We start from the raw sequence: 13,030 nt of genomic DNA, 5'->3' as shown, positions 1-13,030 counted from the left end.
CTATTTTATCTCCTTTCCTTTGAGGAATCCAATTTCATGTGTATTAGACCACTTGTAGTTGTCCCACGGCTTGCTGACTGACGTTCTTCTCTTCATTACTTTAAAAGAAAAACTTACTTTGTGTTTAATTTTGGAGTTTTTCTATGGCTATGCCTTCAGGTTACTAACATTTTCTTCTGCAGAGTCTAATCTACCATTAATTTCAATGGTTCTGTGTTTTCACCTCACACATTGTAGTTTTCATCTTTAGACATTTGATTTAGGTCATTTTTGTTTATCTCCCATGTCTCCTTAACTTTTGAACACATAGAATACAGTTATAATACATATTTTAATGTAATGAAACAGTTTGAATTCAGAATAAGTTATGAGAATTTTGTTGTCATCTCTTAAGCAGGCATTAAAAATATTTGCAAAATTGTAAATCAATGCCACTCTTCTTACCATTTTCATAAAAATATACTATCTTAGTATGTAATGAGTCTTATTGTTATTTTTAAATGAGTTAAAATATTTTTAAATGTTTTATTTTTTAATTTCCAATACAGTAAATAGCCATAGATTTAACTCATATAAACAAAAGCTGTTTGGAGTCTTCAGTACTTATTAAGAGTACATAGTGGTCATGAAACCAAAAGGTTTGAGAGGTACTGATTGATTATCTACACACCCCTGAATTTCCATAAAGGATAGTAAAACTAACATCAGATAGTTTCCAGAGGGTCGTCTTCTGAGAGTAGTCTGAAAGCCCCTGCTAAGAAGATTTACAGGTAAACTATATGCTGTGGTCTGAATGTTTGTGTCTTCTTAAAATTCATATATTGAAATCTTAATGCCCAATGTCTATGGTATTAGGAAATGGGGGCTTTGGGAGGTGATTAGGTCATGAAAGTAGAGCCCTCATGAATGACATTAACAGTCTTATGAAAGAGGTCCCAGAGAGCTCCCTTGCCTCCTCTACCACATGAGGACATAGAAGTTAGCAGTCTGATATCTGGAGGAGGGCCTTCCCCAAACCTAATCAGACTGGCGCCCTGACAATGACTTCTAGCCTCCAGAACCGTGAGAAATTTCTGTTGTTTAAGCCACCCAGTCTGTAGTATTTTGTTTTAGCAGCCCTAATGGACTAAGACACTATAAAAAAGTATTTCTTCATAAACTTACAACCATAAATTCTAATGGATCAGATTTGCTAAGAAATAGAGTATCATTCAGAAACAGTCTGGGAATAGCCTTAAAGATATGTGAAGTGAGAATGCAGTAGATAATGTAATTTGAGACTAAAGCTTGAGGTTCTAGTTCTTAAGTTCACACCATGATTCTTACTTATTTCATCATTTGGGGCATATGTCAATTTGTTTACTCAATTTTCAAATGGGTCAAATTGGTTGAACATCATAAGGTTGTTCTGAGGATTAAATGAGGTGACAGAGGTTGTAGTGTTTAGAAAACTGTTGCAGTATACTTATGTTAAAGGTTATTTATTCCTGGTGCTATTTCAGCTTCTAACTTAAAATAGAAATATGGTCTAAAATAATGTCTGAGATAAGGTCTGGCTCTCCTGAGCAAACTCTTAAAGTTTTATGTTTGTTCACATTTAAGTATGACCATTAAGTAAAATTCAAATTGTTATCTTACCTGCTAGGTCAAAATATGCTGTTTTTTTAAATTTTTCTGGTGAAACCATATGCTGCAAATAGCTGAGATTTTGACCTAATTATGTCTACTAATATTTATCTTTTTCTATAGTTATTTGTGTTTTTCTCACAATTTGAGAAAATAGGTCACTTAGTGTTGCATCTTAGTATGATATAAATAAATTAAAATGTAGTTTACTTTTGTTCCGGTGCATAAGATCATTCCATAATTTTTGAAGATATTGAGCTTATTTTCTTCATTGTTTTCCCTAAAAATTTGCTCTTTCCTCCTTGCAGCATGTTTTAACTGCTTTTGTGCAATATGTTCAAAGAATTTAAAAATATTATCAAATTTTAAAATATGATTGCAGATGCTGTTTATATCTTTATTGTTTCCAAAAAATTTGAACCTTATATTTTAGAAGGAAAATGGGATTGCTTTCACCTGTAGAATATGTGTTTTCAATTCGCAATAAATTTTCTTTCCAGTAAGAAAATAAAGGACTTTTGCAAGGTTCATAAAAGCTAATCTTATTTAGGTTGGAAATACTTTAATAAAAAATCAAGAATTAAAATCTTAAAATATGTATCGATATTGGTAGAATTGCTTGATTAGAGGTATAATAGGTAAGAACTACATATTAAAAAGTACAACACATTAGAATGCTTCTAATTATCCCTAATTTCTATCTTTATTTTTTATTTGTATATTTGTTGACTGTTTTCTCTTCCATTTTAGAGATCTGAAGGAAAGGGTATTCATAGCTGGAAGGGATTTTGGAATAGTGCTTACTACAGTCACCAAATAATAGATTGTCATTAGCTCCACCTTTATATCATAGTTCTTTTAACATCACTGAATAGATACTTGGGAATTTAGGAAATGAGTAATGGCATAACAGAATAATGTAGACAAAGATATAATAGATAACAAAATATAAATAAAACTATAACCAACTTGAATTTGGTATAACCAGAAAAGGCTTAGCTTTATTATGTGTGAGAATACTTTTAGTATTCAAATTATTTATGAGATTAATTTTTTGGTGGTAATTGCTAATTTTCTTTGGAAAATCTACAGTTAAGACATTTTTTGTGGGAATTTTGGTAATTGTAAATATAAGTCTTAGTGCCTTGGGTATTCGATGTAAGTAAGATAAAAACTGAATTCTACAACCTTTATCCTCTAGCGTTCAGCATAGGTGGGTAAATGAGCTAGGTCAGATTCTACTTTAGCAGTGAAGGAGTTAGAGTAAAAATATGCAAATAGAGCTTAGGGTCAGATCTTAAGGGGACATGTTTGTTTCAGTTTAACTGTGTAGAAAGTGTGATAAATACATCATTGTATGTGGGCTTTGGTTGAAAAAGTTAATTTTTCTACTTGAGATGTTGAAAATTTATATCACTTCTCCTTCCAGTTAAAAATACTAAACAATTATCTTGACCCCCTATTAATTTGACAATTGTAATGGCATAAGTGAAATTTACTAAACTGAAAAGTGATTTATGTCAAAAAGTGTTCTGCCTATGTTTTCCTCTAGGAGTTTTATAGTATCAGGTCTTACATCTATCAGGTTTTACATCTTTAATCCATTTTGAGTTTATTTCATAAAAAAAGAATGAAATTTTGCCACTTGCAGCAAGCAACGTGGATGGACTTGGAAGGCATTATGCTAAATGAAATAAGTCAGACAGAGAAAGACAAATACTGTATGATGTCACTTATGTGTGAAATCTAAAGAATACAACAAATTAGTAAGTATAACAGAAAAGAAGCAGACTCAGATATAGAGAACAAACTAGTGGTTACCAGTGGGGAGGGGGGAGAGGTGATATAGGGGTGAGGGAATGGGGGGTACAAACTATTGTACCACATGGAGAATATAGCCAATATTTTGTAATAACTGTCAATGGAAAATAACCTTTAAAAATTGTATAAAAAATTTAAAAGGTGAATAAATAAAACAGTGAAAAATACACTAAAAAAATGAAAAGTGAGTTTTTGAAGTGATATAACTGTAATTTTTTCATCATTTTTATTTAACTCCATTTTGTATTAGAATTCCAAAACCCTAATTAATTTTCTTAGCTTTCCTCACTTTTACCCCATTGCTTTTTAGAAGGAATGCAGACTCAGGTGGAAGCTGAGGCTTTTAAAAACCATGTTTATTGTTGGGTTTTTTTCTTTACATCTCTGTTCTCTTAGATTTGGGGGCTTGGGGGAGAGAGAGAGACAGAGAGAAAGAGAGAGAGAGAGAAATAATTCTGAATTTTATCATTAGATGGACTAGGTATATATGGAGCACCTAAAAAAGAAAACAAACAAAAACCAGCAAAGATTTCTTTTTTTAAGGATAAAAGAATTAATCATATTAGGAAAAAGCAGAACTTACTTGGACTTTCCATGGTCAAATTTTTAAATTTTATTTTGAATTATATATGGAGACGGCAGTGCATTCAGTTGATTGCTCAGGTAAGGAGAAGAGATCAGCCTTTCCCCTGACTCGTGCCATGTTTATGTCAAAGGAAAGAACCTCCACTGTGGGACACAGAATGGGTCTGAGCAGCTTTCTGTTCCTTGTGCACATCAGTAGACTATGCGCATGTCCTCAAGGAATTCAAAGCCGAGAGATGAGAGAGGAGGGATTCTTATGAACTGCATCTTTGTTCTCCATTCTCTTTTCCAAACATCTTATGTGCCAGAAGTCAAGCCTTTCCTTACTAAGTATTTTTTTGATTTTTTTTTATTCAAACAGAAAGTCACAAAAATTATAATCATCCTCATCAGTTCACTCAGTCCCATGTAATTAAATTTTATTTTCATCTTGATCTTTTGTTAGAACTTTTATGAATTCATCAGTTTTCCATTAGAGTTCTGAAAATGCTTATTCATTCAGTTCAGCAGTATAGTCAGTTACCAGAAACCTGTACTTGTCAGAGTCTTTTCCATGAATTCCTTGAAGAGGAAACCCTTTTATAATAACATTTTTGCAAAAGCATCAGAGTACACCCAGAACTGTCTATAAATGAAAAAAGAATTAAAAATGACCACGGTTAAAGATTTGATGAAAGTTCATAAGAATGCCATTGACAAGGAAATGTAGTTATTTCTGAGATATACATTTTAAAGTAATAACTAGAATTATGACATACAACAATATACCAGAACATATAAGATTTTTAGAAATTTCATCTAATGTCTGAAACATTTATATTAACATATTTCCATACAAATAACCCAAAGAAAGTTTAGTATTAGTTGTTTGTGTTTTTGATTGTTTTTTTATACTGCAGGTTCTTATTAGTCTTCAATTTTATACGCATCAGTGTATACATGTCAGTCTCAATCACCCAATTCAGCACCCCATCATCCCCACCCCACTGTGGTTTCCCCCGTTGGTGTCCATACGTTTGTTCTCTACCTGTGTCTCAACTTCTTTCCTGCAAACCAGTTCATCTGTACCATTTTTCTAGGTTCCACATACATGCATTAATATACGATATTTGTTTTTCTCTTTCTGACTTAATTCACTCTGTATGACAGTCTCTAGATCCATCCACGTCTCAACAAATGACCCAATTTCGTTCCTTTTTATGGCTGAGTAATATTCCATTGTATATATGTACCACTTGTTCTTTATCCATTTGTCTGTCAATGGGCATTTAGGTTGCTTCCATGACCCGGCTATTGTAAATAGTGCTGCAATGAACACTGGGGTGCATGTGTCTTTTTGAATTATGGTTTTCTCTGGGTATATGCCCAGTAGTGGGATCGCTGGATCATATGGTAATTCTATTTTTAGTTTTTTAAGGAACCTCCATACTGTTCTCCATAGTGGCTGCATCAATTTAGATTCCCACCAACAGTGCAAGAGTGTTCCCTTTTCTCCACACCCTCTCCAGCATTTGTTGTTTCTACATTTTCTGATGATGCCCATTCTAACTGGTGTGAGGTGATAACTCATTGTAGTTTTGATTTGCATTTCTCTAATAATTAGTGATGTTGAGCAGCTTTTCATGTGCTTCTTGGCCATCTGTGCATCTTCTTTGGAGAAATGTCTATTTAGGTCTTCTGCCTATTTTTTGGTTGGGTTGTTTGTTTCTTTAATATTGAGCTACACGAGCTGTTTATATATTTTGGAGATTAATCCTTTGTCCGTTGATTTGTTTGCAAATATTTTCTCCCATTCTTAGGGATGTCTTTTCATCTTGTTTATGGTTTCCTTTGCTGTGCAAAAGCTTTAAAGTTTCATTAGGTCCCATTTGTTTATTTTTGTTTTTATTTCTATTACTCTAGGAGGTGACTCAAAAAAGATCTAGCTGTGATTTATGTCAAAGAGTGTTCTTCCTATGTTTTCCTCTAAGAGTTTTATAGTGTCTGGTCTTACATTTAGGTCTCAAATCCATTTTGAGTTTATTTTTGTGTATGGTGTTAGGGTGTGTTCTAATTTCATTCTTTTACATGTAGCTGTCCAGTTTTCCCAGCACCACTTATTGAAGAGGCTGTCTTTTCTCCACTGTATATCTTTGCTTCCTTTGTCATAGATTAGTTGACCATAGGTCCGTGGTTTATCTCCGGGCTTTCTATCTTGTTCCATTGATCTATGTTTTTGTTTTTGTGCCAGTACCATATTGTCTTGATTACTGTAGCTTTGTATAGTATAGTCTGAAGTCAGGGAGTCTGATTCCTCCAGCTCCATTTTTTTCCTTCAAGACTGTTTTGGCTATTCGAGGTCTTTTGTGTCTCCATACAAATTTTAAGATGATTTGTTCTAGTTCCGTAAAAAATGCCATTGGTAATTTGATAGGGACTGCATTGAATCTGTAGATTGCTTTGGGTAGTATAGTCATTTCACAATATTGAGTCTTCCAATCCAAGAACATAGTATATCTCTCCATCTGTTGGTATCATCTTTAATTTCTTTTATCAGTGCCTTATAGTTTTCTGCATACAGATATTTGGGCTCCCTAGGTAGCTTTATTCCTAGGTATTTTATTCTTTTTGTTGCAATGGTAAATGGGAGTGTTTCTTTAATTTCTCGTTCAGATTTTTCATCATTAGTGTATAGGAATGCAAGAGATTTCTGTACATTAATTTTCTATCCTGCAACTTTAACCAAATTCATTGATTAGCTCTACTAGTTTTCTGGTGCATTTTTAGGATTATCTATGTATAGTATCATGTCATCTGCAAACAGTGACAGTTTTACTTCTTCTTTTCCAATTTGTATTCCTTTTATTTCTTTTTTTTCTCTGATTGCCATTGCTAGGACTTCCAACACTATGTTGAATAACAGTGGTGAGAGTGGATATCATTGTCTTGTTCCTGATCTTAGAGGAAATGCTTTCAGTTTTTCACCATTGAGAATGATGTTTGCTGTGGGTTTGTTGTATATGGCATTTATTTTGCTGAGGTAGGTTCCCTCTATGCTCACTTTCTGGAGAGTTTTTTTCATAAATCGGTGTTGAATTTTGTCAAAAGGTTTTTCTGCATCTGTTGAGATGATCATATGGTTTTTATTCTTCAGTTTGTTCATATGGTGTATCACATTGATTGATTTGCATATACTGAAGAATCCTTGCATCCCTGGGATAAACCCCACTTGATCATGGTGTATGATCCTTTTAATGTGTTGTTCGATTCTGTTTGCTAGTATTTTTTTTTTAATAAGATGTTGGGGGTAGGAGTTTATTAATTAATTAATTTATTTTTGCTGTGTTGGGTCTTCGTTTCTGTGTGAGGGCTTACTCTAGTTGTGGCAAGCGGGGGCCACTCTTCATCGTGGTGGGTGGGCCTCTCACTATCGCGGACTCTCTTGTTGCGGAACACAGGCTCCAGACGCGCAGGCTCAGTACTTGTGGCTCACAGGCCTAGTTGCTCCGCGGCATGTGGGATCCTCCCAGACCAGGGCTCGAACCCGTGTGCCCTGCATTGGCAGGCAGATTCTCAACCACTGTGCCATCAGGGAAGCCCTGTTTGCTAGTATTTTGTTGAGGATTTTTGCATCTATATTCATCAGTTATATTGGTCTGTAATTTTTTTTTTTTGGAGTATCTATGTCTGGTTTTGGTATCAGGGTGTTTATGGCCTCATAGAATGAGTTTGGGAGTGTTCCTTCCTCTGCAATTTTTTGGAAGAGTTTGAGAAGGATGGGTGTTAGCTCTTCTCTAAATGTTTGAAAGAAGTCAGCTGTGAATCCATCTGGTCCTGGACTTTCGTTTGTTGGAAGATTTTTAATCACAGTTTCAATTTCATTACTTGTAATTGGTTTGTTCATATTTTCTGTTTCTTTGTGGTGCAGTCTTGGAAGGTTATATTTTTGTAAGAATTTGTCCATTTCTTCCAGGTTGTCCATTTTATTGGCATAGAGTAGCTTGTAGTAGTCTCTTAGGATGCTTTGTATTTCTGTGGTGTCTGTTGTAACTTCTCCATTTCATTTCTAATTTTATTGATTTGAGTCCTCCCCCTCATTTTCTTGATGAGTCTGGCTAATGGTTTATCAATTTTGTTTATCTTCTCAAAGAACCAGCTTTTAGTTTTATTGATCTTTGCTATTGTTTTCTTTGTTTCTATTTCATTTATTTCTGCTCTGGTCTTTATGATTTCTTTCCTTCTGCTAACTTTGGGTTTTGTTTTTTCTTGTTTCTCTAGTTCCTTTAGGTGTAAGGTTAGATTGTATACTTGAGATTATTCTTGTTTCTTGAGGTAGACTTGTATAGCTATAAAATTCCCCTTAGAACTGCATTTGCTGCATCCCATTGGTTTTGGATTGTCCTGTTTTCATTGTGATTTGTCTCTAGGTATTTTTGATTTCCTCTTTGATTTCTTCAGTGATCTCTTGGTTATTTAGTAATGTATTGTTTAACCTCCATGTTTTTGTGTTTTTTATGTTTTTTCCCCATAATTCATTTCTAATCTCATATAATTGTGGTCAGAAAAGATGCTTGATATGATTTCAATTTTCTTAAATTTACTGAGGCTTGATTTGTGACCCAAGATGTGATCTATCCTGGAGAATGTTCCTTTCGCACTTGAGAAGAAAGTATAATCTGCTGTTTTTGGATGGGATGTCCTATAAATATCAATTAAATCTATCTGGTCTGTTGTGTTATTAAAGCTTCTTTTTTCCTTATTTATTTTTATTTTGGATTATCTGTCCATTGTTGTGAGTGAGGTGTTAACGTCCCCCACTATTATTGTGTTACTGTCGATTTCCTCTTTTATAGCTGTTAGCAGTTGCCTTATGTATTGAGGTGCTCCTATGTTGGGTGCATATATTTTTATAATTGTTATATCTTCTTCTTGGATTGATCCCTTGATGATTGTGTACTGTCCTTTCTTGTCTCTTGTAACATTCTTTATTCTAAAGTCTATTTTGTCTAATATGAGTATAGCTACTCCATCTTTTTTTTGATTTCCATTTGCATGGAATATTTTTTTCCATCCCCTCACTTTCAGTCTGTATGTGTCACTAGGTCTGAAGTGGATCTCTTGTAGACAGCATATATACGGGTCTTGTTTTTGTATCCATTCAGCTAGTCTATGTCTTCTGGTTGGAGCATTTAATCCATTCACGTTTAAGGTAATTATCGATATGTATGTTCCTGTGACCATTTTCTTAATTGTTTTGGGTTTGTTTTTGTAGGTCCTTTTTTCTCTTGTGTTTCCCACTTAGAGAAGTTCCTTTAGCATTTTTTGTAGAGCCAATTTGGTGGTGTTGAATTCTCTTAGCTTTTTATTGTCTGTAAAACTTTTGATTTTTCTATCGAATCTGAATGAGATCCTTGATGGGGAGATTTATCTTGGTTGTAGGTTCTTCCCTTTCATCACTTTAAGTATATCATGCCACTCCCTTTTGGCTTGTAAAGTTCCTGCTGAGAAATCAGCTGTTATCCTTATGGGAGTTCCCTTGCCTGTTATTTTTTGTTTTTTCCTTGCTGCTTTTAATAATTTTTCTTTGTCTTTAATTTTTGCCAATTAGATTACTATGTGTCTTGGCATGTTTTTCCTTGGGTTTATCCTGTATGGGACTCTCTGCGCTTCCTGGACTTGGGTGGCTATTTCCTTTCCCATGGTAGGGAAGATTTCAACTATAATCTCTTAAAATATTTTCTTGGTCTTTTCTCCCTCCATTCTCCTTTGGGATCCCCATAATGTGAATGTTGTTGCATTTAATGTTGTCCCAGAGGTCTCTTTGAGTGTCTTCATTTCTCTTCATTCTTTTTTCTTTATTCTGTTCTGCAGCAGTGAATTCCACCATTCTGTCTTCCAGGTCACTTACCCGTTCTTTTGCCTCAGTTATTCTGCTATTGATTCCTTCTAGTGTAGTTTTCATTTCAGTTATTGTATTGTTCACCTCTGTTTGTTTGTTCTTTAATTCTTCTAGGTCTTTGTGAAACATTTCTTGCATCTTCTCGATCTTTGCCTCTATTCTTTTTCCGTGGTCCTGGATCATCTTCACTGTCATGATTCTGAATTTGTTTTCTGGGAGGTTGCCTATCTCCACTTCATTTAGTTGTTTTTCTGTGGTGTTATCTTGTTCCTCCATCTGGTACATAGCCCTCTGCCTTTTCATCTTGTCTATCTTTCTGTGAATGTGGTTTTTTTCCCACAGGCTTCAGGATTGTAGTTATTGCTTCTGCTGTCTGCTCTCTGGTGGATGAGGCTCTCTAAGAGGCTTGATGGGAGGGATTGGTGGTGGGTAGAGCTGACTGTTGCTCTCTTGGGCAGAGCTCAATAAAACTTTAATCCACTTGACTGCTGATGGGTGAGTCTGGGTTCTCTCCCTGTTGGTGTTTTGGCCTGAGGCAATCCAACACTGGAGCCTATCTGGGCTCTTTGCTGGGGCTAATGACAAACTCTGGGAGGGCTCACACCAAGGAGTACTTCCCAGGACTTCTACTGCCAGTGTCCTTGTCCCCACGGTGAGCCACAGCCACCCCCCACCTCTGCAGGAGACCCTCCAACACTAGCAGGTAGGTCTGGTTCAGTCTGCCCTGGGGTCACTACTCCTTCCCCTGGGTCCCGATGCACACACTACTTTGTGTATGCCCTCCAAGAGTGGAGTCTCTGTTTCCCCCAGTCCTGTCAAAGTCCTGCAGTCAATTCCCACTAGGCTTCAAAATCTGATTCTCTAGGAATTCCTCCTCCCATTGCCAGACCCCCAGTTTGGGTAGCCTGATGTGGGGCTCAGAACCTTCACTCCAGTGGGTGGACTTCTGTAGTACAAGTGTTCTTCAGTCTGTGAGTCACCCACCCACCAGTTATGGGATTTGACTTTACTGTGATGGCGCCCCTCCTACCTTCTCATTGTGGCTTCTCCTTTGTCTTTGGATGTGGGGTATCATTTTTGGTGAGTTCCAGTGTCTTCCTGTTGATGGTTGTTCAGTAGTTAGTTGTGATTCTGATATTCTTGCAAGAGGGAGTGAGAGCACGTGCTTCTACTCCGCCATCTTGATTCCTGTACCTTACTAAGTATTATGGGTCATTTTTTTCCTGGGCTTTCTATTCCATTAACTAATACTTAGTAGTTTTCAAAGCTAATCTAATACATTAACCCCCACTTTAAATTTTTCACACAATAGTTTATAGCACTTACAGACTTGGAATTGGAGTCCATTTTAAAGTGTTATGGAGTCAAGGCATCTGCAGAGTAAAGAAACACCACCCCTAACACAAACGAATAAAAAAATTAAACACTTCTCTATTCCTATGACAAGACACATTTATTAAGCATGTTAATAAGAACATTTATTAAGTTATGTGCTAGGGACCATGCAAGATGACATGATATATAAATGAGGTAATCTACCAATGCCAAATTGAACTGTCTGTCCAATAATGATCCAGTTAATTACAGTTTCTGTCTACTTCCCCAGTCACACACATATCAAGAGATTTGAATTGACCAATCTATTTGCCTTCTCTCATTTTACTTCACTTATCATGCATTTAACATCTGCATATAGTAAAGTTATATCTTTTAAAATATATATGCTAACTGATACTGTAAGAAAGATTTTGAGTACAATTACGCAACAGTTTTCACCATCTTCCCTTTTGATTCTTTACATGAAATTGAGTGTGATTTTGCTGAATTTCAAAGTAATCAGTTACTTAGTGAGTCTAACTTTCATATTTAAAAGGGTCTAGCAATGACTTTTAAAGAATATGAAAGAAAATATATTTTTTCTTTCATTGATTCTTACATTTCCTTCTGTTTCTGTTAGCATAATTTGCCCACTCCCTGACTTGTCACTCAGCCTTTAAAATTCAGATGGAATGCTTTCTAGGCATCATTTCTTGTGTGCAGTTTTTGATATCATCTACATCACAGCTGTGCATTAAATGAATTTGATTTTCCCTGAGTCTGAGAAGCAGCACTACCTTATTCAAAAAACTTGTCTGTCAGACGTCAAGACTATCTGTATGTCTTCTTTGGAGAAATGTCTATTTAGATCTTCTGCCCATTTTTGGATTGGGTTGTTTGTTCTTTTGATATTGAGATGCATGAGCTGCTTGTATATTTTGGAGAGTAATCCTTTGTCAGTTTCTTCATTTGCAAATATTTTCTCCCATTCTGAGGGTTGTCTTTTCGTCTTGTTGATGGTTTCCTTTTCTGTCTTTTAAGTTTCATTGTCCCATTTATTTATTTTTGTTTTTATTTCCATTTTTCTAGGAGATGGGTCAGAAAGGATCTTGCTGTGATTTATGACAAAGAATGTTCTTCCTTTGTTTTCTTCTAAGAGTTTTTTAGTGTCTGGCTTTACATTTAGGTCTTTAATCCATTTTGAGTTTATTTTTATGTATGGTGTGCAGACGTAGAGAATGGACTTGAGGACACCGGGAGGGGGAAGGGTAAGCTGGGATGAAGTGAGAGGGTAGCATTGACTACCAAATGTAAAACAGACAGCTAGTGAGAAGCAGCTACATAGCACAGGGAGATCAGCTAGGTGCTTTGTGATCACCTAGAGAGGTGGGATAGTGAGGGTGGGAGGGAGACTCAAGAGGGAGGGGATATGGGGATGTGTGTATACATAGAGCGGATTCACTTTGTTACACAGCAGAAACTAACACAACATTGTAAAGCAATTATTCTCTAATAAAGATATTTAAAAAAAAAAAAAGTCAAGACTACTCACAAATGTGGCATTATTCCAGGCAGAGCTTCCCAGAGATGGAATTAATACCCAAGCAGGTCATTAACAGGAGAGCACCAGTCCCCATCAGATTTTGTTCATGATCTGGGAAGTCACGGTGGCAGTGATGGGCAGTAAGGTTAATACCTGGCCTTCAGACACATTCCATGAGAGACTTTCCAGAAGTCTTTCATCTTAAATCTCAGGTTGGACAGAACTGACTTGGAGACTCTAATGCATAACTAAGTTTTGAA

The sequence above is a fragment of the Aethalodelphis obliquidens genome, unplaced genomic scaffold (genome assembly GCF_003676395.1).
Source record: "Aethalodelphis obliquidens isolate GAN/ISIS:26980383/991018 unplaced genomic scaffold, ASM367639v1 scaffold1, whole genome shotgun sequence".
In the NCBI taxonomy this organism is placed as follows: domain Eukaryota; kingdom Metazoa; phylum Chordata; class Mammalia; order Artiodactyla; family Delphinidae; genus Aethalodelphis; species Aethalodelphis obliquidens.
The sequence above is the reverse complement of the archived record's forward strand: the minus strand, read 5'-3'. Positions refer to the sequence as shown.